Consider the following 24,289-nt stretch of genomic DNA (forward strand, 5'->3'; position numbering starts at 1 on the left):
ATGATTTTACAACTGATTTAACATTAAAACATAAAAATTATTTCATAATGAAGGAGGAGCTATTTGAATATTTGCTTCCTAAATTTGACTTTTTGGACATTAGATAACTAGACTAGTTGATTTCCATAGTTTATACAGCAAGACATAGATTCTAGTCTTTACCTCTCTGGCAGTTGTTTCACAGTGGGATGAATTTCTTTCTGAAAGTGGCTATTTTTCTCTGTGGAGAGGTACGTTAGGATTTTTAGGTTCTCCTCAGAGCTAGTATTTTCTTGAACACCAGTAAGGCTCTTGGAATTTAATCTGATTATGACGAAGTCATGACACCAGCTCACGGCAACCTGAAAACCTCAGGCAAGCACTCGGGATCTCATGTAGTATCTTCCCAGGTGTCCTGGTTTGGCCTAAACCAGGCCAATTTTCCTTTCAGTGATTTTTACTTTCAGCTAAGTCTCCTCTAAGTAACTGCAGTTTCTGAAACTAACTGCATGTTTTGCAGACAGCGTCTGCTTCCAGGACTGATAACGCTCGAAGTTTGTAGTTATCGCTGAGGCACTGGTAGGGATGTTATGCAGAAAGGCTCTTGCTGTACTTAGTCTTAGAGAAACCAAAGTCACTGCTAAATTCCTCACTGCTTACGAGTGAGGAGCCGAGGGGGAGTCGCAGCTGCAGGGGGGAGTGGACAGGGCAGGTGACCCAAAATTGACCATTGAAGGTATTCCATCCCATACACCTCATTCTCAGTATAAAGCAGGGGGATCACGAGGGTCTCTCTCTCTCTCTTTTTTCTGCTATGGCCAGTGTCCAAAGAGGACTCTGTCTGTTTTCCTGCTGCCCCCGATCCTGATCCGTGCATTCCTGAATCCAGGTCTCGACCGTCACTAGGCCCAGCCTGGGCCTTCCCGGAGCCTGACCTGCAGTGCCGGTGGTGACGTGGCTGACTTCAGGGGAGCTCGATCTTGGTTTTGTATATATATTTGTATATATTTGTATATATTTGATTATTTCTATTGTTACTATTATACTCTTTTTCATTATTATAGTTTATTAAAACTGTTTTAACTTTCCAACCCGGAAGTCTCTCTCCCTTTTCCCTTTCCCTTTGGGGGGGGAGGGGATAACAGAGAGCATCTGCCACAGGTTTAATAGCCAGCCCAGCTTTAAACCGTGACACCAGGCTAAGCCTAGCTCTTAGGCTTAGAGCCTCTGGTTGGACAAGGGCAAAGCAGGTGCAGCAACAAACTGTATAATGTAGATGTAGGGTCCTCAGCACCAAATTTTTTTCTCTTCTGATCTATTCCTGTCATACTGAATTACTTACTAATGCAAGCACAGCCTAAGATAATCATATTATTCCACATACAAAGCTCCACAGTTTTAGCTTGCTGTTTTATAAAACTGCCATAACTGCTAAACCAACTAATGCCCAAGTATGCTTGGCTTTTAATTTGTATTGATAGTGAAAAGAAAAGATGTCTCAGTCATTTATTAAAAAAATACCCTGAAGGAGTAAAAATGTGGATGCTATTTGCAGTAGGGTCTTAAGAACTGTATGTTGAAGACACAGGATGCTGTTGTATGTGAGAATCATTTAAACCAAGTGTAAACATGTTCCTTAAGGCTTCACACAGAAATAGTGCTCAAAGTAAAAAAAAAAATGTCCAATATGACTCAGTTTTCAGTGGAGTATTATAAAAAAGCACAGAGGGATCTATTTGGCAATGCACAATATAAAGCAGTTTATCCATCAATTTGTAAGTATTCTGAGGTACATTTTGTTAGTCCATGCTATGTCTCACATCTAACCCCTTAATGCATCCAAACACATTCTCTGTTCGATTTGCCCCATAGATGAAAATCACCACAAAATATTAATTTTTAACTGTTCAAATTCTAAAACCGAGGCAGGATATCTCTATAAAAGTTCTAGATATTGCTAAGGGACTTACTGAATCATGACACCAGAGAAACAGAAATATTAACCAAGACTAATTCCTATTCCTCCTCTGTAGCAGATGATTGGAGATCAGAACAGGTATAGACTAACATCGAAAATCCCACTACTGACTAGCAATGATGGCTAAAGACTGATGAAAACAGTAGCATACTTGCTTTTGAAACTGGAACATCACAGCAGATTGTTTTCTTCAGTGAGCTTGAAAAATTACTTCAGCCTCTTGCTTGCAAATTTAAGACATCAGAAAATAAATCCAGTTTGGGGAAGCTTGTCAATGGGAGAGAAGGTTTTGTCTCTTTCCAAAAATATGCCTGCAGATCTTTCCAGGTCTTGAGGTCTGCTCTTTCTTCCTACAAATCTTCAGAAGTCAACACTGAGTGAAGAGAGACCAATACTTCTCATTTGTAGCTCCCTTGCCACATTTTTAGTTGTTATAGCATGCCATCCTTCTAAACTGCATTCTCTAACTCACTGTATTTTTGACTGTGACATGAAATCATAGAAAAGAAGCACCCATGAGGGTTTAAAAGAAACTATGAGGTGAAGAATGAGAAGACTTGAAAAGGAATGGCTTCTCTGAACTTTACTCCTTTGTTTTGTACTATTCCTCTCCCCTACTGTCCTCTGCCTTCAAGAGAAATTTGTACCATCTGATCTTTTTTGAGTCACTACCATACTTTAATAATTCCTTGACTTACTCCATGATTCTCCACATCCTCTCACTTTGGAGTCTACACAAAACCATTAGAAAGAGAGGATTTGTACAGCACAAGTAACTTTGGGGATTATCTAGAAAGCTATATTACTGTCTTTAGGATCTTTATTATCTTCTAAAGCTTTGAAAGAGACATTAATGGTAGTTTCAGGAAAAATTTTGATTCACTCAGTCTCCTTGGAACTAGAAATGAACACATTTCATAGAAAACTCTTCTGCCACTTGAACATGTTATACATGAGCATTAGCATGCAGTTTCTATGTACTGTCATCATACATTTGATTTCTTTTCTCGAAAAATGGGTACTGAGCTAAGCAGTCTAAATCCTAACTTGAAGTAACAACAAATCATTGACGCAGTGATATGCTACCTGTTTTGTGACTCTACTTTTGCTATATTAATGTCACCATTTCAATCTTTTATTTTTCAGATTATTGCTATACTAATTTTTAAGAACTAAATACAAGCTACAGACACCCTGACCTTAGCAGAGCTAAGGGAGATAATCCACAGCAAAATTTGGTTATAATAATGGTTGTATACCAAATAAGCAGTTTTGGAAACATGCTATCTGTACTTCATATGCACTGTAGTTTATTTATTTGGCTTAAGGAATCCATCTCCCAACACAATTTGCAAGACATGCAGTTGCCTGATTACAGGGGAAGCTTCAGGCAACTACTTGTTTAGTTCCAAACGTGAACATTAGATTGGGTATTTTCAAAGTCGTTTTCTCTCCAAATCGTGTGCCACTACTTCTACCTGCCAACATTTTATCAACATGTTTTCAATAGGAAATTCATTTCATACTTGCTGCTGGATTTTATTCTAACAGACGAATAGCCTGAACATCTTCAACATGATAGGTCAGAAGGTGCCACTGTGTAGAGCTGTGATAAGGAAAAAAAACCTCCAAGAAAGTCAGTTTTGACTTGTTTCTTCTGCTATGTAACAGCCAGCATTTTTTTCCTATCACTGTTTCTCTAGTGTTATAATTGGAAATGTAACATTTAGCTTTATAAGGGTCTTCCTTATTTCAGCCAGAGATTCCTATTTCTGTTTAAGAGCATATTACTAATGTATTTAATTGGAGAAATAAGCATACTTGGCATTCTGCAAAGTAGTGAACTACTACAAAGTATTCTGGATTTAACAGCCTGTTAAGAACTCTGCCGGTATAGAACCCATACTAGCAAAACATATTCATGTTGTTGGAATGTAAAATAAATGAGCTAATCTTGCAACCTTCACTTACTGAAATCAGTAGAAATATTTCAGAAGAAATTGATGTATTTTGTACCTTTGCATATTACAAAAAACCAAACAAAACCACAAATAAAAACCTGTAACTGCCATCCTAATTTAGAAGTATTTAGAATAAGTCTGTATATGCTTCTCATTACTTTGATTGTACTGGTGAAAAGCTAAGCAGACAATAATGTGAGGCAAAGTTATGCTTTAATAGGACAGTAAGTTGTATTTTTATTCATTGTAGAGCTTTATATTCCTTAGAATATCTTAAGGAATCTCTCCTGGTTTTCAACATTTTCTTTAGAATACAGAGATTTGAATGAGATAAAATACTTGAGCAATGATGTTCCCAAATTCTTATATCACTTATTAAATCTTCCTAGATCATCATTTATCATATGGTACTGGTGACTTCAGTATTTATTTTAACTAGTGTCCATTTGTCCAAAATCACATTCCTTTTAGTGTTTGTACATAAGAGTACATTCATTACAATCACTACTTTTAACCTTGAGGATAAACCCAATAAATACAATACTAAGGTTTTATTATCATTGTCAAAGTAAAGAATTTTCCCATATTTGTTGAGTAAAAATGGAAACCGTTCACTTAGTTGGGCAAAAGTCTTTGGGTTATACTAAAATTTTCCACTGCACCAGTTGAAATTTTGCAGTTATTGTTAACCTTATTTACAACAGAAAAAAATTGATAGCCAGAATAAAATAACGTCAACTTTTAAAACTTAAAAGAAAAACAACTTCAAAATTTGAATATATTTTGCAATTCTGAACTCTTCTTTAGGAACTTCCATTTTGGTGAAAAAGTCATTTTATTTCTCTTTCTCCTTTGACTTCAAATCTCCGTTTTCATGAGAAAGTACTTCAAGAAGGATGTCTTCTAATTTTCTTTTAAATTTTCTGTGATTTGGAATAAATGTTTTTCACTGGAAATAATATAGAGAACAGTCTACAGATAGTAGGAAAAGAATGTTAACTTTAATTAACTATCTGAAGAACTCCAGAGGCCTGCATTTTTCTGAAAATATAATTTTTCAGTATTCCTGAAGCAATACCTGTTTGGAATTCCAGTTGGCAGAAATTTTTCAGATTTTTTATTTAGGCTTTTCTCTGATAGAATTTTTTAAAAGAATGAATTTTTTTATGAACTGGAAACTGAGAAGTTTTTGTTCAGCTGTATTCTACAGAGGAGTGAGGGAAGTTAGTTTCAGTCTCATGCAGGAGAAAATTTAACCAGGATATACCATGGAGAAGACTTTCTGCATCACTGCATTTTGTGCACAGACAAGTGTAGTAAATACATAGAAGGTGAGGTTTCCTGCAGTGAATCGAAGGGAAACAGTGGTGAAATAACGCACAGCTTCAGGATCAGGTAGTAGATGGTCAATGGCCCATCTATTTCAAGACAGAGGTGTCCCTGAATATGACCAGAGAGCTACAATGTCTCTCAAATGACAGAGAAAACCAAGAAAGGATGCTTATTAATGGCATTCCTGGCTTCATATGGAAACTGGACTTGCTAAATAAGCTGCTTTTGATCACAGCTCAAATTCCAATGTGAGTACAAGCCAGTTTTAAGTATTCAGGAAACAAGAAGCTCTGTTAAGGATTTCCAGAGGCTTATTGCTGTGACTCTCTCCCTGTTGAAAGTCTGTAGCCAAGGGGCAAGTTTGCAAGTGGAGACTGACTTCTCCAGCTAGCTTAAAAGCAGAGGTAAAATGTCCCTAAGGCAAGGTGTTTTAGGAAGAAAGGCATCAGCTAATTAAACTTAAATTAGCCAGGGTAGTCTGATTAGCATAATTAATTTAGGCCTCTGAGTAGGCCTGAGGAGTGTATGGGTTTTTTTAGGGATCCTGTGAGGGAGGTGTTTGGGACCCTGAAGTGGAAAGAGTAGTTAATTCTCTAGGTCAAGGGAGAGTCACTGTAGATGAGTGGGAAAGACTATGCAGAAATGCAGAGGATTTAGCATAGCTGAAGGCTATGTACTCTTTTATAACTGGTAATGGTTAAGGAAAAAACAGATGGGTTAGTTAGAAAATTTTAATCCACATGGAAAGCATGGGGAAGCCGTCTAGCCAGTCTGTTACACTTGTGCTTGACAGTGCTGTGATATAAGTAAAAATATGGAGTCCAGTGAATAGGGATAGGATGAAAAACAGCCTGTATAGCAAAGTGGTAGAATCCTCCAGTTTGGGGAACTTGAAATGATTTGGGCTCAACTGTAAGAAAAGCTGATGCTGTTGCAAAAAGTGAATTAAATACTGCTTTAAACTATTTTCTCAGGGGTTTATGTATTGTACCCTTAGCTTGTGAATAAGAATCCTTAAGAAATAAAAGCTTGTAAGCATAAAAGGTTTTTCTCAAATTACAGAGAAAAACAAAAATGATGATCATTTAATGGCACTCCTGGTTTTACAAAGTAAGTGGACTTGCAAATATGTATACCCTATATTTGATCGCAGCACTACTTCAATGGAGTAGATTGTGTAGTTGTTTATTCCTATATTAAATTATTATATCATAGTTTTATTGGGCCTAAAGAGTGGCTTTGCTGAACTGTCTTCAGAATTCAAGGCTTGGTTTAAAAGTTTTGTGAATGTATTTATTTTCTGCTAAGCATTTAATTTTCAACATCACTGTGGATGATGCAGTGGTCAAATGAGCCTTTGTTGTCCTCTGTTTTTATCCAATAAATGTTCTGAGTCCCAGGCAGATAAACTCTTCCTATTTGGCTGAAAATGTAAGGTATCTCTATTGTTAAACTTACCCCATAGCTGTTTAGTAAGTGTAGTTGGGAATCCCCAAGGGGAAAAAAATTGTTCCGCAGTGCATTATGCTTTGCCTACATAGTCCTATGGGTTCCTTTTATTGCTCTCAGATCTACACTTTAAATCACTGCTGTTTCCACTGCAAGATAAAAGTAAAAAATATGAATTTTACCCTAAAAAACCTTATAGTAAATCTGTATACACATTTGCTACTATAGACTACTGTTAAAAAACAGATGTGAGGATTTTTCATTATTTATCTGAATGACCACTAATATATGAAGCTAATGAAGGATATTTGGCATACAATTTTGTAAGCAAGGATTCTCCTGAGACCTTATGGTTTTTGACTGAATATGATAAGGTGTTGTTTGCAATAAGGAAATACAATGATGAAATGTTAAAAAGAAATATGTAATTTATCCAAATGAATTATGTAAATTGAAATACTGCTTTTTGTAACTAAAGTTTGAATTGCTTTTTACTTAAACTTAACTTCATTTAGAATTTTTTAGCTGACTTTTCATTTCCATCTGAACTATCAAGCATTCCTCAAAGTGAAGTTCTGTGTTGTAAATAATGATGGATGTTTTAGTTGACCCTTCAGAGGAGAATCTCAAAATGTGTGAAGGTAACTATAAATTAAGCTGGTTGTATGGTAAGATCATGTTATGTGATAGCCTTTAGGAAACTTCTTGGTTTCGTTCTCACTTGAAATATTATGAAAACAATTTTACAATGTGTTATTTTTTTCTGGTGCTAGCTGGACCTGGATGACAGAAAAAGGCATGAAAATTAGAATCAAAGCAAAGTTGATGTACCAGAACCAAGACAAATAAACAAATCCGCAAGTTTTCCTTTTTTAATCTTTAAAAAGATTTAAGTTTAGGTCAATTCCTGCCCAGTTCTGCTTCAGAGCCATTCAGATGAGATTTTACAAAAGGAAGGAAGGAGAAACATTGTTAAATTGCTTTGAGAAAGGTTAGCCACTCAACATGAATAAACTATGGATTGCTAGACCACAAATATATATGACATGTTGAAAAATGTTTTAATGAAGTAGCAAAGGTCTGCTAGAGAGTGAATTAAAAAGAAATGTGTAGCAGAGCAGTACACTTTGAAAATTCAGATGAATTCTTTTCTTCTTTTATATTTAGAGAAGAATTGAAACCGTAGTGTTTCATGTCTTTGTTTTAAGCTCTGTGGTAACTCTGTATTGTTCGAAATACATACTCCAAATTTCAGGTTTGGCACCTGCATTATGTGAGGTGTAATTGCATTTACTCTATGCAATTAGAATTTAAATTTGTGCTGCTGAAGTAGGGCAGTGTTGGTTTTTTTTTCCTGGGAGGCAGTGTTAAGCAGTCTGTTTTGTGCTCAGAAAATTTGCCATGACAGTGCTTCATAATAGAACCAATTATCAGGAATGTTGTTACACACAGCCTTCCAGACCCCAATTTAAACAGAAGGGAGTGACAATTCCTTCTGTGAAACAGTCTCCATAAATCGGCCATATGTTAAGACCTACATGCTTATTGAGGATAAAACAAGAAATATGAAATTCTGTTAAATATGTTTTTTGAAGACATTCCGGTTAGTTTTCAAACTAAAGGGAAGCAGCAGATATTAGCAGCACCTTCCAAAACTGCTTTCCATGTATCTTTAACAGGTATCAGAAGTATTTAATTCTTTCACATTTCATCTTTAAAAAACAAAGACCTCACTTCCAAATGCTTTAAAATAGATGCTGTCTATTTCAGCACAATAGGGGACACTACAACTGAACCTGCTATGTTTGACATTCTTGTTTGTGTGAAATGACATAGATGTTTGTTAATCTTTATTTTTAATGGACACCTTCAACTAAAATACACAAAACTGAATGACTAACCCACCTTTTTGATGCAGAATTAATCTATCTTTTCTTTCCTGAGGCTTCACTTTATTAAAATGATCCAAAAGAAAAACAGTTAATCCTCAGACACACTTGGGAACTTTTAGGTGTAATGCTTAGGGCAGCCTATTAGTTATGCAGTGTTTACAAAAAACATGCCCTTTAGCATTAAACTATCTAGCTTTGAACACAAAAATCAAAATACTGGTTTAGATGTCAAACTTAGTTTTGCATACATTGGTTGTGTTTCTAAGACATGCAATGGTACACTAGAACACAGAAACTTCAGACAGCTTTCTGTTTCATTACTTCTGCTCTTGTGTTTGGATGTGTTTCTTTAAGCATGTGATTATGTAGGTGTTTTTATACTATATTATAATTACAGACCACTTGAAGTTTTTCTCAAAAGGCAATCTAAGCAATAAGCAATCAAGAAATTTTAGAAAAAAAATAGAAAATACATAGTAACTTGGGGAACAAAAAGCAAATTGAACAGTTTCAGACACTATTTTACTGCATAAAATTTCAAAATATAGTAAAATATTTTGAAATATTTTACTTACTGAACTTAGTGAGGTTTTTGCTGTCTTTTTAAGTTGCCCTGACTGGTTTGCCTAGTGGAAATATACGGGAATAGAGCGTTTGAAAATGTAGGAGTGTGTCTTGTCTGGAAACTTTCTTTTTCTAAATTTTCTTAGCCAAAAACGCCAAATGCTGTAATAAAAATTAATAGTTTCTTAAAGAGAACATACAATCTTAAATAAACTAGATTTACTAATAGAAATTCCAAAATTATTTATTTTTAATTCACTCTGTCTTTGGTTTTATGTATGACCAGCCACCAGGTTAAAGTTACATTAAAATTTCTGTGGAAGAGGGAGGACATCTCTGCCTTCAGTTCTCTGCTTTCAGTTCAGGGAATTCAATGAAAGGAATAAAGTCTTAGCCTTCTGACTTCCAACCTCTGTTCATCCAGGGAACCATACCCAGGTGCTGCAGCACTGGCAAGTATAACTCAACATCATGCAATGCTCAGCACGACTCGACATAATTCAAGATCATGCAAATGGACTTGCAAGATTTTCTTATGATATATTTGAAAACAAAGGAACTATGAAAACTGCTGTGGTTGAATGTGTGAAAAATAAGGAAAATGTACTGTTTTAACACTGTATTTTTCACTATTATATGAGACAGTTTTGCAGTGAAGAACTTTTTGAAAAATTCTGTTTGTGAATTCAGTTTTCCATTTAGCCAATACACTAGCTGAGATTATCAGACTGGATTTTGAGCAATGCAAATAACAGGTTCTTCAGTTTGCCAGAAGAAAAATAACTGTGAATTTCATTTTGGGCCTACCTTTAAGGGAAAAAAAAAAAGAAGGTAATAAAAGTTAAAAACATTTTTAATCAAATCTTTCATTGATGTAAAATATTTCTCCCATTTCAAAATTTCCTTCTTTTTTTTTTTTAAAAATATGTGCAGTATTTAGGAATAAAGCACCATGAAAAATAAGAATTTTCATATTTTCTAGATTTAGTCAGCTTTTAGTTCTTTTCCTCTCTGTAACAGAATAATTTACCAGAATTTGTGTGTACTACTTCTTCTACTCTAAATCTCCTTTCTGTGTATGCGGTGGTGATAGTGGTTGTGGTAAGTTCACTCCAAATGTTTGCTGCAGATACTATGATGGTAGGAACAATGTGCATTTGTTTCCTTGGCAGTAGTAAATTAAAGCCTTATGAAGACTTATTATTTATGTGCTTTAAATTTGAATTGTGGAATAAGTATTAACTAGGTCTAGCTTTCCAAAACACATTAAGCATTGTGGTTGTTTAAAGGAGAGACACATGTCAGAAGAACCTGCATCTACCCTGAAGTGTGCTGGTTTTTAGTTTATAAGTCTCAATTTGTGCTACTGTACAGTTTTCCATCTATACAGAAGCAGTAATTTTACATTTTTTTCTGTTGTTTACCTACTTAAAAGGAGGCATTTCAGCTGTCTACCACTGCTGAAGTGCAGAAATATCTCAGTATTTTAAAATAATGTTTGCCGACTTAAGAAAAGAGATGGCTTGGGATGTAATCATCAGATCCAACCTCTCAAGATTCCTGGAAGCTCAGATTCACACATTGTTGATTCTATAAATTCTTCTTCTGAAGTAGACACTTTTATTGCCAAGCAGCTCACTCTCTTTGTGGTTTTGTGTTGTTGTCATTCTGAGAAATATTGAGAATGAAGACTTTGCTTTCTGTTACCATTTCCTTGCTGAGGGGTACAGAGAGAAGGAATAAAATTTACAAGATTTTTCATTTAACTAGAAATAAATTTTCTTTTCCACATATTTAGGCAACATGCTGCTGTGTGCAGGCTTCCCACATAGCTTTTACTCTGTTTTACTTTGGATGTAGTTTCATTTTAGAAATGCCATAGGTATATAATAATTTTTAAAATGTTTTAAAATATTTGGATGGTAAAGTGCTTGCACAACATAGGAGTGATACGAAGCTCAATAAAATGAGGGAAACTTTCTATAGCCTACCACCTGGGCATCTAACCAGATCCCAATTTTTTTCTTTTCTTTTTCCTTTTAAAAAAAGTCTCAATTCAGAAGCTGTTCTGGAAGTAATAAAATAAAAGAATGATTAAAAAATTGTCAGGAGTTTCAGGCTCCAAAATGGTAGAGATACGACTTATGCCTTTGAAAATATCATAAGTTCAAATGGACAGTGCCAGGCTTTCTTCTGGTCTACTAAATAAATGAAAAAAAAAGTTTTGCTTTCTTGCCAATACCTCATGACAATGACTACATCATTCTCCCTCCCCATACATCTGACCTTTTTGCATTTTTTTACTTTTAAAATAATTGTACTGACAGACCAAACATTGCATTTTTGAATGACCTCCTGACTACTCTTCTTTTTTACTACTACTTGAGCCATTGTTTCTCTTTTTATGCCTTCAAAATTTTATGCTAGGGACAAAAACTGTTCTCAGTGTGGCAGAAAGCTTCTGCCCTTACTGCCCTGAAGAGCAACAAATAATACCTAGGTATTTCATTTGTTAGCCTTTAAACCAGGGTCAAAAAGGAACAGACAAAGGCACCTTAGCTGGAGACTGGAAGAAAATTTGGAGGAAATGACTTCTGTGCTTGCCCTGCTCTTACGCTTCCTTGTGCCTCCACTCTGGTCGCCACTGAGCTAAGTCACTGAGTTAAATAGCCCGTGGTATCAATCACTAAGCCGTTCTGTGTGTTTATGTGAACTATCTTGAAAATGGACAAGTGAATTTTACAAAAATGAGGGAGGTATGTATCATGAACCTACTTTCCATTAGTTCTATTTGAATTCATTTAGTAGTGATTTCAGCCATACAGTCTTCTGTGGAGTAGTATTCTGCTTTCTCTCACCCTGTTGCTGGCACTTCTCCAAAGTGTTTGATTAGAGGTTATATCTACAGTCACTGCCTAACAGAATGAAATACTATTTTGCAGGGTGTTTCCTGCATCCTCCCTTCATCAGTTTGTATTGTACGCTATTCTTTTGATTAGGGGTACTTAGAACTGGCAAGTAGTTTGCTTGCAGGTTTGCAGGATTTTAGTCTTCTATATTATTTTCACTTCTCAATCCTACTTACAATTTTAAGCCATTTCTATTTGAAGATAATCATGTAGCAATCGTATGCATTTATAGGAAGAATACAAGATGTTGATTACACCTTTCTGTTATATTTTCACTTGCTTGTTTTTTTTTTTTTTGTTAGGCAAGTGGGTACCGCATACAGGGATACTTTCGTTCAAAGCTTTTTTATCTGATGAGTGAAAGAAGCATCTAATATCTTGAAAACAATTTTCTTTTCCCCATAGTTTTTCTGCCTATACAAAAAAAACAAATCCTGTAGCTAACAGGGCATTGTGCTAAGGCAACCATGACAACTTCTTTTGTATTTACACCAGCACCTCTGATCAAATCAAAACACCCGGAGTTATTAGACTTGTTTGAGCAGCCCCACGTTGCATTTTCTAGGCAAGTTTCATTCAAAAACTCATAAAAATAGAAATTCATAAGAGAAAGAACATTACACTAGTGATGCTGAACAGGAAAGAATTGCTTGGCCAGCAGTCCGAACACTGGAGTGGGTATTTTTACAATATCTTATATGAAACTCATCAATTTACATTGAGTGCAGCTGGAAAACTGCAACTACAGCAAAGACAAGAAAGTCAACACACTACAATAATGCATTTCAGAACTCACTGTCGGTTTCTCAGCTAGACCTCAGATCCTGTTGCATGGATTACCCATACTGAGATATTGGCCTCTACCTAATAATTATATATGAAGTGAAATTTGGGAATAAATCTCCAAAGGACTTTTAGCTGTAGGAGTGATTTTTCACACGCAAGCAACAGTGTACTCTATTTCACAACTGATATAGCAAATTATGGTAATTTTTGTAACATCCTTTTTGGAAAGAGAATTTGTGATGTGGAGTAATTCAGAGTGCTAAATATCTAAATGCAGATAGTTCCGTAGAATATTATACAAGTATGTATGTTGTATTATACAACTGCAAAGGCATAATTATTTATGCCGAATTGGTAGGAGTATGTCCCATTCTTCAAACATAGGCAGCCCTCTTATTTTAACAGTTCAAAAAAATATCAGAAAGAATATAATTTTATTATTTGTGTTATAATTACACCTTTTCTTTGATCTAAAGACTAAACAGAAACAGTAGGAAGAGAGTAACCAATAAATTTAGAAGAATATTATTTTTCTACAGACATGATTTCTGAGACAAATAACAACATATTGTGCCAGTATTAGGGACCATGTTGAAAAGTGATGGTTAAAATTCGAAAAAAGAAAGGTCTAGAAAGAAATGCAAGAACACTTTACATTTTTGGAAATTTATTTTAAAGTTATAAAGTCAATATATTTTGCTTTGAAATAGAGCAACCGACCTGATAATGCTGTGTGAATGACCGTATAAAGAGATTTCTGATGGTAAAGGAATGGTAAGCATAGACCAAAAATCTTATCTTTTTTTTAAAGAACAGACCTGGAAACTTAGTAGATGGTCTGCCATTTAAATCAGAAGGGGGTGTCTTTTTGCAACACATGTGTTGACTGACTTTACTAGCTGAACTTAGCAGAAAGGGAATCAGCTGGAGAATATGCATGGACTATGTCCATCAGGACTTTGATGGCTGTGAACATGATGATCAGGAATAGGTTAAAGCACTCAAAAAATTTTGCTAGAAGAAAATTTGAATCTGCAGGGCTTCAAGCATTCATGTCATTATCAGGTAGATATCTGTCTGAGTAGTATCCAGTATCCTTCTGTAGATCCAGCCCTCTGAGTGGAGGGCTCAACTAATTGAAACGTAGATCACAAGAAGGACTTGTAACCAAACTGTATGGACAGTGGGGTTTGAAGGTACGCACCCTTGCCAAGATAAAATAAAGATACACTTAGAGCTAGTTCAGCTACTGGAATCATCTATAGTGCTTTAAATGTGTGTTTCATTAACTTGCTAAGTCAGGAATCAACTGAGAAATTATCTTTTAAGATAGAAGATTAGACTTCAAATCAAGAGATGTCTGTTCATTTCCTGGAACCACTCTATTGGCTTTGTCTGGGTAACTATATTTTATGTATTTTTGTTTTCTGTGTGTGAAATGAGAGATTACTTCCTGAACTGGAAAGTTGTTGAGAAGTTTCAAGGCATGCAGTTCTGGATGAGAGGAAACAAAACTGAATGAACAGAAATGTGATCCGAAAGGGAATGAAAGCAGATCTTGGAATGCTTGCAGGAAAAAAGAAGAGAGGTGCAGAGAGTTGAATTTTTTATGCAAGTAATGTAAAATAATTGATATTTGCACCTATTTTTAGTGTGCATCTTTCAGGAAATATTAGAGGCCTCAAAAAGTACCTATCTGTATTTAAATTAGAAAAACAAAAAAAAGGAAAAGCATTAACTTTCAAAGTATACTGTAAGAAAGATTTAAATTTTCTATTTTTTGATCAATACAGCTCCTAAATCTAAATGGAAAAATTATAGGAATCAGAATGGAAAACCAGGGTTGCATCACGTTAATGCATGTTAACACACATATATGCTACCATGTGAAGTTCCTTGAGAACCAGAGTTCCCTATTCATAACACTTACCTTCTTTCCGTTAGTTTTTCTGTCCCATCTTTTATCACCAGAACAGAATCAGATAAAGTTAGGACTTATCGATATAGTGTACTGAAAGGTTTAAATATGAGCATCTCATGAGCAGTAAAAAGCTGGCTTGATCTTGCAGTATTCTGGTGTACCTTTTCTGAGCTTCTGAGTATTCCTAATTTCTACAGAAGTCTAGGGGAACAGAGGATGTTATCAACATGAACTGAGATGCAGATTTGTAACAGATTCAGGGAACAAGCAGCTCATGCTGTAAAGTTAAGTCTTACAGTGAAGGCAGATATTTAAAAGCATCTCTTAAGGGAGACTTCAGGGCCTTGGGTCGCCTGGTTAAGAGATCAGGAGCACAAGGAGTGTTCTCCTCTACCCCTTCAGTTGCAGGGAATGATGAAGGAAGGATAGGAAGAGCCAGGAGATCAATACCTGTCTTCGAGACTGGTGTCACTGGCACAGTTTTGGGTTTTTCATTCATGGGTCAACCTATGTGACACCAGGCCTGCTGGTGGCAGATGGGGTACACCTGTTTCAAAGGGGGAAAATGATCTTTACACAGGTCTCATTGAAAGAGCTCTAAACTAGTATTGAAGGGGGAAAGGGATAAAACCAGGCTCGCTAGAGGAAAGCCTGGGGGCGGCATGCCAATGATTGCAGGACAGTGTGCTAGCGAGGTCCTTTGGTCTGCCAGCTCCTTGGTGGCAGGGGATGGAACGCCATGTGGCAGCAGAGATGCAAGGGTTAGTGATGGGTTAGAAACCACGGTTTAAAGCCTGAGAATGGTCATGCAGGAACTAGGGCTTCTCCCCCCACAAAGGTAGCAGGATCAATAACCCAACTGAAGTGCATCTACACCAATGCACGCAGCATGGGCAGCAAACAGGAGGAGCTGGAAGCCATTGTGCAGCAGGAAAACTATGACAAAGCTGTCGTCACGGAAACGTGGTGGGATGACTGTCACAACGGGAGTGCTCAATGGGTGGCTATAAACCCTTCAGAAGGGATAGGCAAAGTAGGAGAGGCTGTGGTAGCCCTGTATGTTAGGGAGCGTTTTGAGTGTCTAGAGCTTGAGGATGGTGACGATAGGATTGAGTGTTTATGGATAAGAATCAGGGGGAAGGCCAACAAGGCAGATATCATGGTGGGAGTCTGCTATAGACCACCCAACAGAGATGAAAAGGTACACGAAATATTCTATAAGCAGCTGGGAGAAGTGTCATGATCAGTAGCCCTTGTTCTCATGGGGAACTTCAACTTACCAGATGTCTTCTGGAAATACAATATAGCAGAGAGGAAACAGTCTAGGATGTTCCTGGAGTGTGTGGAAGATAACTTCCTGACACAGCTGCTGATTGAGCCAACTAGGGAAGGTGCCCCGCTGGACCTCTAGTTTGCAAACAGAGAAAGACTTGTGGGTGATGTGATGGTTGGAGACCGTCTTGGGCATAGAGATCATGAAATGATAGAGTTTTCAATTCTTAGAGAAGTAAGGAAGGGGGTCAGCAGAGCTGCTGCCTTGGATTTCTGGAGGTTAGACTTTGGCCTGTTTAGGAACCTGGTTGACAGAGTCCCTTGGGAGGCAGTCCTGAAGGGCAAAGGAGTCCAGGAAGGCCGAACATTCTTCAAGAAAGAAATCGTAAAGGTGCAGAAGCAGGCCATCCCCATGTGCTGAAAGACAATCTGGTGGGGAAGACGACCAGCCTGGCTGAACAGAGAGCTTTGGCTGGAACTCAGGAAAAAAAGGAGAGTTTACTACCTTTGGAAAAAGGGGCAGGCCACTCAGGAGGACTACAAAGAAGTCATGAGGCTATGCAGGGAAAAACTTAGAAAGGCCAAAGCCCAACTAGAACTTAATCTGGCCACTGCTGTAAAAGGCAATAAAAAATGTCTCTATAAATACATTAGGAGCAAGAGGAGGGCCAAGGAAAATCTCCATCCTTTATTGGATGCAGGGGAAATATAGTGACAAAGGATGAGGAAAAGGCTGAGGTGCTTAATGCCTTCTTTGCCTCAGTCTTTAGTAGTAAGACCAGTTCTCTGGGTACCCAGCCACCTGAGCTGGAAGACAGGGACAGGGAGCAGAATGAAGCCCCCATAATCCAAGGGGAAATGGTTAGCGGCCTGCTACACCACTTAGATACACACGAGTCTATGGGGCCGAATGGGATCCATCCAAGAGTACTGAGAGAGTTGGTGGAAGTGCTCATCAAGCCACTTTCCATCATTTATCAGCAGTCCTGGCTAACCAGGGAGGTCTCAGTTGACTGGAAATTAGCAACTCTGACAGTCATCTACAAGAAGGGCCGGAAAGAAGATCTGAGGAACTACAGGTCTGTCAGTCTGACCTTGGTGCTGGGGAAAGTTATGGAGCAGATCATCTTGCACGTATCATCACGTGCAGATCATCACGTGGCACGTACAGGACAATCAGGCGATCGGGCCCAGTCAGCATGGGTTTATGAAAGGAAGGTCCTGCTTGACTAACCTGATCTCCTTCTACGACAAGATGACTGGATGAGGGAAAGGCTGCGGACGTTGTTTACCTGGGCTTTAGTAAATCCTTTGACATCATCTCCCACAGCATTCTCCTGGAGAAATTGACTGCTCATGGGTTGGATGGGTGTATGCTTCGCTGAGTAAAAAACTGGCTGGATGGCTGAGCCCAAAGAGTTGTGGTGAATGGAGTTAAATCCAGTTGGCAGCCAGTCACAAGTGGTGTGCCCAGGGGTCAGTGTTGGGGCCTGTTCTCTTTAATATCTTTATCAATGATCTGGACGAGGGGATCGAGTGTACCCTCAGTAAGTTTGCAGAAGACACCAAGTTGGGTGGGAGTGTTGGTCTACTCGAGGGTAGGAAGGCTCTACAGAGGGATGTCGACAGGCTGGATCAAAGGGCCAAGGCCAATTGTATGAGGTTCAACAAGGCTAAGTTTTGGGTCCTGCACTTGGGTCACAACAACCCCATGCAACGCTACAGGCTTGGGAACAAGTGGCTGGAAAGCTGCCCAGTGGAAAAGGACCTCGGTTTGTTCATTGACAGTCAGCTGAATATGAGCCAGCAGTGTGCCCAGGTGGCCAAGAAGGCCAACAACATCCTGGCTTGTATCAGAAATAGTGTGGCCAGCAGGACTAGGGAAGTAGTCATCCCCCTGTACTCGGCACTGGTAAGGCCACACCTTGAATCCTGTGTTCAGTTTTGGGCCCTTCACTAGAAGAAAAACATTGAGGTGCTGGAGAGAGTCCAAAGAAGGGCAACGACACTGGTGAAGGGTCTAGAGCACAAGTCTTATGAGGAGCAGCCGAGGGAACTGTGGTGGTTTATTCCAGAGAAAAGGAGGCTGAAGGGAGACCTTATCGCTCTCTACAACTACCTGAAAGGAGGTTGTAGCGAGGTGGTTGTTAGTCTCTTCTCCCAAGTTACAAATGATAGGATGAGAAGAAATGGCCTCAAGTTGTGGCAGGGGACGTTTAGATTGGATATCAGGAAAAATTTCTTCACCAAAAGGATTATTAAGCATTGGAACTGCCCAGGGAAGTGGTTGAGTCATCATCTCTGGAGGTATTTAAAAGACGAGTAGATGCGGTGCTTAGGAACATGGTTTAGTGGTGGACTTGGTAGTGCTAGGTTAATGGTTGGACTAGATGATCTTAAAGGTTCTTTCCAACCAAGGGGATTCTATTATTCTATGATTCTATATACATTTGGATTAGGCATAGTCAGTTCTATTTTGCCCACTGGTGAATGGTATTAAAACAAGAAGTTATAGAAGAGAGTGTTGGGCATAAATTGAAACAAGCTGACATATCTGTATTATCAGTATTGTCTGATAAGGAGTGGAAAAACAAGATGTGGCCATTAATCATGCCTGAGTTATAAGAGAATATATCATTTAAAGCATACAGGAACTAAAAGTAGTATGCACTGACACCGGAACATGCCACAGTGCACAAAAGGGACAAATGTAGACTCTTGTTTTGTGAATAAAAACTAATCATACAGAGAGCAGATAAAAGAAATAAGATCTATAACTAATTACAACATGAGGAATGATATTTCTGCTTTATTTATCTGAATGCACAGGAATGCACAACTGCTTATTGATGGGTGTGGTGCGGTATATTTCTTGTGGTACTTTTGTTGGTTACGGAGTCTTTTTAATACTTGATCTATATATGTTTTTCTGTATCTCTTGAAGACTCTGTATTAACCATAGTGGCATTTTGCATAAATTTATAAGACATAAACATTCCCAGGCTGTAATTAAAGTTATTGGACAAAGCAGATGGCTCTAATAACACCAGTAAAGGACTGTGTGATGAGATCCTCCTAAAAAGAGATAATTATTGCGGAATTTTAAAGCTATATTAACATTGTAATTAAATTTGTAAATGAGGATGCTTTTCTAACAAATGACAGTTAATTAAAACAATTATACAAGAGTATCCCTTTAAACTTTTTTAGAGTTTCCAAAACGTAAGTGTGAGCAGGGATCTATATGAGACATGAATTTTTTCATCATAGTGTTTGGAATAGATAGCAACGCTCACTGGGCAACGAGAAAAGCAGTTATGTTTTCCTTATTCTTGGCTGACAAGTGGTTGACTGAAGGTGAATTTACTACCCTTGTATGCATGGATGCTATAGAAATGAATACTATCTCATTCTTATTTCACTACTTTTCCCCTGGTATAAAAATAGCTGTTTAAAACAACAGAGAGAAAAATCCTGAGAAAAGAACACGAAGTTTGGCAAACAAGCCTAGCATTCAAGATCAGTCTATCTTCTCATGAAAAATACGGGGTAGGTCTTAATGGTTAGGAACTGAACTCTCATCCCAAACTCGTACATAGCATGCATGCTAACAAAAAATATATCTACATTTGATGTATGCGAACTGAAAAACAGTAGCAACCTTTTTGTTGCCCCATGCTGTAATTACTCTGTTTTCCCTTCCTTTGTGTGCAGACTGTTGCTTGTTCCAGCTATGCCATTTAAGTTTGCTGTGGTAGGGAACAGAAGAAAAAATACTCACACCTTGAGCCATGATCTCAGCTGGAAAACAGACTCCAACAGCTGTGAGACTACTATGAGACGTCCTCCTTGTCTGAGCAATGCCTGAATGTGAGAGAGCTCTTCTTGACTTTATGTCAGTGCAATGTTGAAGCCAGCTGTTTGCTGTGAATGGAGTTGTGGAGGGTCTTGTCTAAGCAGGCTTCCTTGCTTAGCTGTTAAATTACCCCCTTCTGTAATAAAGATGCCTGAAGAGTGTTTTCTTCCAGCAAAAGTTATGAAAGTGCTAAATGAAGCTATTCAGCTTTACAGTAGAATGAAGCAGAAAAGAAGCAACTCTCCCTTTTAGCACCATTCTCAGCTTTAAGGTGATGATCAACAGCTGAAAAGAGCATGACATGTACTTACAGGCTCTCAGGAGAGTTGGATACCTGTTTACAAGGCCTCCTTACCTGCTCCATTCCAGTGAAAAGCATTGTAATTTAATGCTTTTGTGGGCTATTTTATTGGTTTGGATTGGCAGAATGGCAAAGTAGGAAATTAGACCATGAGAGGAATAATTAGTTACAAACTTTATTGCATGGTGTAATTAAACAAACAGTCAATTAAGTTTGGGTTTTTTTTGTAACCTAGAAGAGATTATAGTTTACTCATTCCAGAAAGAATGATTTTTTTTTAAATGATAGAACATTCAGGCACATGAAAAATTAATTTTTTGATAGTTGCTTCAAATTCTCTTTAACATAATGTTTAAAAATTGATACAGTTTTCCAAAACAGCTGTGAGGGATTACTAATTGTGACTTGCAAGGTAGAAAATGTTGATTTCTTTTCTGAAGTTGATATTTTCCTTTGGAAAAATCACAACTAACTTGTATATGCATGTCCTTACTCTTTGAATTATGAAATAAGAAGAAATGAGAAAAAGTCTTGATCTGAAAATGCAGAATACAGAAGCAGAAAACAAAATAAGTAATTCAGACATTTTCTGAAAAAAGCTTTGTACACTTTTAGTTTTCTGAAGTCTAGATACTGATCCCAGTTGTACTGAAGGTAGTTCTAGGATAATTGCACTGACACTGGAGCTCTTCTGTCTGTATGCTAATGAGAATGAGACAAATTTTGTCTCTAGACTCTTTCTCTGAAGTTACTAATTTCTAGAACTAAAATTGTGTGACATTGTGTTTTTTAGTTTCCTTGCTACTTCTAAAATTTTAATTAAATATATTATCCCGTATTCATCAATTTGTTAATCCCATGTCCTGTTGTTATTAGAAATAAGCAATCTCTAATGCCACCTTCTTGCATATTCATATAGGTCATATTTGTAATCGAGGTCAGAATTTATACCAACAGCTAGTGTCAGGAAGTAAATTTTGTAAATACTAATAAATGTAATATAGTATGAATACTGATACCCTGAAACAAAACCAAATGTCTTCTCCTCTGTAGTTTTCATTCTCTAGTGTTAATACCATTATATTCCCATCAGCTTGTTTCATGAAGGAACTGAAGTTGCAAAAAGCAATAGTGCATTAGCTAACTTTACTTCCTGGACATATGGTAAGCCATAGGATCATTAACAATAACACATTAGCCTCAGTGATGTTTTCTGAAGGCTCACAGGGATTTCATCTGTTGTTCCACGTTAAAGATACACATATTGTTTCCTGTCACCTTACAGATCATACTGAGTCTACAAAAATCATACTTACCCAAGTTTTATTCATCTGGAAACTTACACGAAACAGCTGCACACCATAAGTAGATAATTTCTGTCAAAATTTTCTTGATTCCTCCATTAGAAATACTCCCCTTTCCAGAAGGCAAAGGCCTTTCATTCACTTTGAAACCAGAGAAAGTGATTGTGTTCAGCTCTAGCTATAGGGTGTTTCCATAATGAGATTTATTTGTATGAATAGATATCCATGAGGAATATTACGTTGTCATATGGTAGTCATTCCAAAGAAACAATGTCAGGATTGATTTAGTGGTTTAACAATATACGCTACTCTAACCACTAGATCGGGAAACAACTTTGCTGTTTGTCTGACTGACTGATATTGCTGATGAGTTAACTCACCTCCCTGGTACAGTTTGGCCATGGTAGCACAGGCTAGATGAGCCCTGTAAAGTTACTGCAGGTTGTTTATGCATAGCTCAAATATTTTTCTGCTACATTGAGGTCTGCAGTGCCAACACATCCTAGGTATAATGGCTCGAAACCCCTAAAAATGGGTTGTTAAATCTAAGGAAGAAATACAGGAAGTAATTAAACAGGAATGGAACATATATAAAGAACCAATGTGGGAAAGAGAGAAAGACTGAAGACTGGGGAAAGGTTAGAAAGGGCCAGAGAGTGACTGTTCCTGCTATAGAACTCTCTTTCCCAGGACTGTCCTCTAAATTTCTTCCTGCATACTATTTAGTTGTCAAGTTATGTTTATCAACAGCGAAGTAACGTATGTGTATACAAGGTTTCACATACCTTTTCTTTCTGACAGACAGCGTGAGACATTCTCTGTTTTGGCTATTTATGCCTACTCACGTTCCTCTCCCCCTTCCTCCCTGTTTTTTTTTTAAACCAGGAACATGGCTTTGACTTGGTATACAATATATTTTTTAATACATACACATAAATACTCACAAACACACGCATATTTACATACACATTATATAAATAACATATAGAAATGTATTTATAATATATAAATACTATATATATATACACTGTGGTAATAGGTAGCAATACTTGGAGGACTGAACTGGTGGAAAACTGTAACTGATGGGGGGGATGACTGCATTGCATCGCGGACTTCTTAAATTAGCTTCACCACCAAGAATTAGTGAATGGAACTGCAGTCTTATTCTGAGTATCTCATCATGAACTGGTCCACAGAGCTAACCTGGTAGCACAGTGGTGACAGATGAGGTCAGGTGGACAGAAGGTAGATAAGATGGAAAAAAGCTATTGTTTATAACTAATAAAATTAATGAATGTCTGTCAGTAGGTTTAAACACACAATAAAAATGTAACTCTCTCAATGCATTTATGAATTTGAAACTGCAATTTTGGTTCAAATGCCAGTAAATCTAGTACTTTCCTTAGTATTTTTAGTTTTTTTTCATATGGACTTGAGACTGGCCCTTATGATCATGAGTTATGAACTTGTCACGGTTTAAAGCTGGGCTGGCTATTAAACTTGCAGCAGACGCTCTCTGTTAACCCTCCCCCCCCACCCGAAGGGAAAGGGAAAGGGAAAAGGGAGAGAGACTTACGGGTTGGAAAGTTAAAACAGTTTTAATAAACCTATAATAATGAAAAAGAGTATAATAATAATATTGGAATAATCAAATATATACAAATATATATACAAAACCAAGATCGAGCTCCCCCGATGTCGGCAACGTCACCACCGGCACTGCAGGTCAGGCTCTGGGAAGGCCCAGTCTGGGCCTAGCGACGGTCGAGAGCTGGATTCAGGGATGCACAGATCAGGATCGGGGGCAGCAGGAAAACAGTCGGAGTCCTCCTTGGACACCGGCCATAGCAGAAAAGAGCAAGAGGAGCGAGACCCTCGTGATCCCCCCGCTTTATACCGAGAATGACGTGTATGGGATGGAATACCCTCGTTGGTCAATTTTGGGTCACCTGCCCTGTCTGCTTCCCCCTGCAGCTGCGACCCCCCTTCAGCTTTTCACTTGTAAGCAGTGAGGAATTCAGCAGTGACCTTGGTTTCTCTAAGAAAAAGTACAGCAAGAGCCTTACTGCACAACATCCCTACCGCTGCCTCAGCGATAACTACAAACTTCGAGCGTTATCAGTCCTGGAAGCAGACACTGTCTGCAAAACATGCAGTTAGTTTCAGAAAGTGCAGTTACTTAGAGGAGACTTAGCTGAAAGTAAAAATCACTGAAAGGAAAATCGGCCTGGTTTAGGCCAAACCAGGACATTCCACCCCTTATTCCATACCATTCACGTCATACTCAGATCACCACTACCTTTTCATTTTAAAATATATACAGATAACATTAGTTTATGATTCATTTCTATACAGAAAAAAAAGTTCATCAAGTTCATTTAGTTCAGGATTGTGGGTTTCCATCTGGCTAGGAGTCTCCCAGGGTAGGAGAGATGGTATGAGCTTTGTCACAGTTCGTGCCCACGGGTTGCAGGTTAAAGATGTCAGTCTCGAGGAGGTTACTGGACGCCACTTGCAGCTAGCTCCATTCCCATCACCACTGCTTCAACCTGAAAGACACTTATGAACACTGTTAGTATTATGCAGCAATTAACATCATGCAGTTCAGAATTAAGTATTCTCACCCAAGATCAGATCGCCTTCAGGGACACATCAGACTCCACCATCCTGCAGCATCACCCACCAAGTACATCCAGGTCCTTGAGCAAAAGCAATCCCATGAATGGGTTTACCTTTGCCCGTAGCAGGAAGAACCCAGACAGTTTTTCCCAACAGATTCCTTTCA

This window comes from Nyctibius grandis, chromosome 6 (genome assembly GCF_013368605.1).
Source record: "Nyctibius grandis isolate bNycGra1 chromosome 6, bNycGra1.pri, whole genome shotgun sequence".
Classification (NCBI taxonomy): Eukaryota; Metazoa; Chordata; class Aves; order Nyctibiiformes; family Nyctibiidae; genus Nyctibius; species Nyctibius grandis.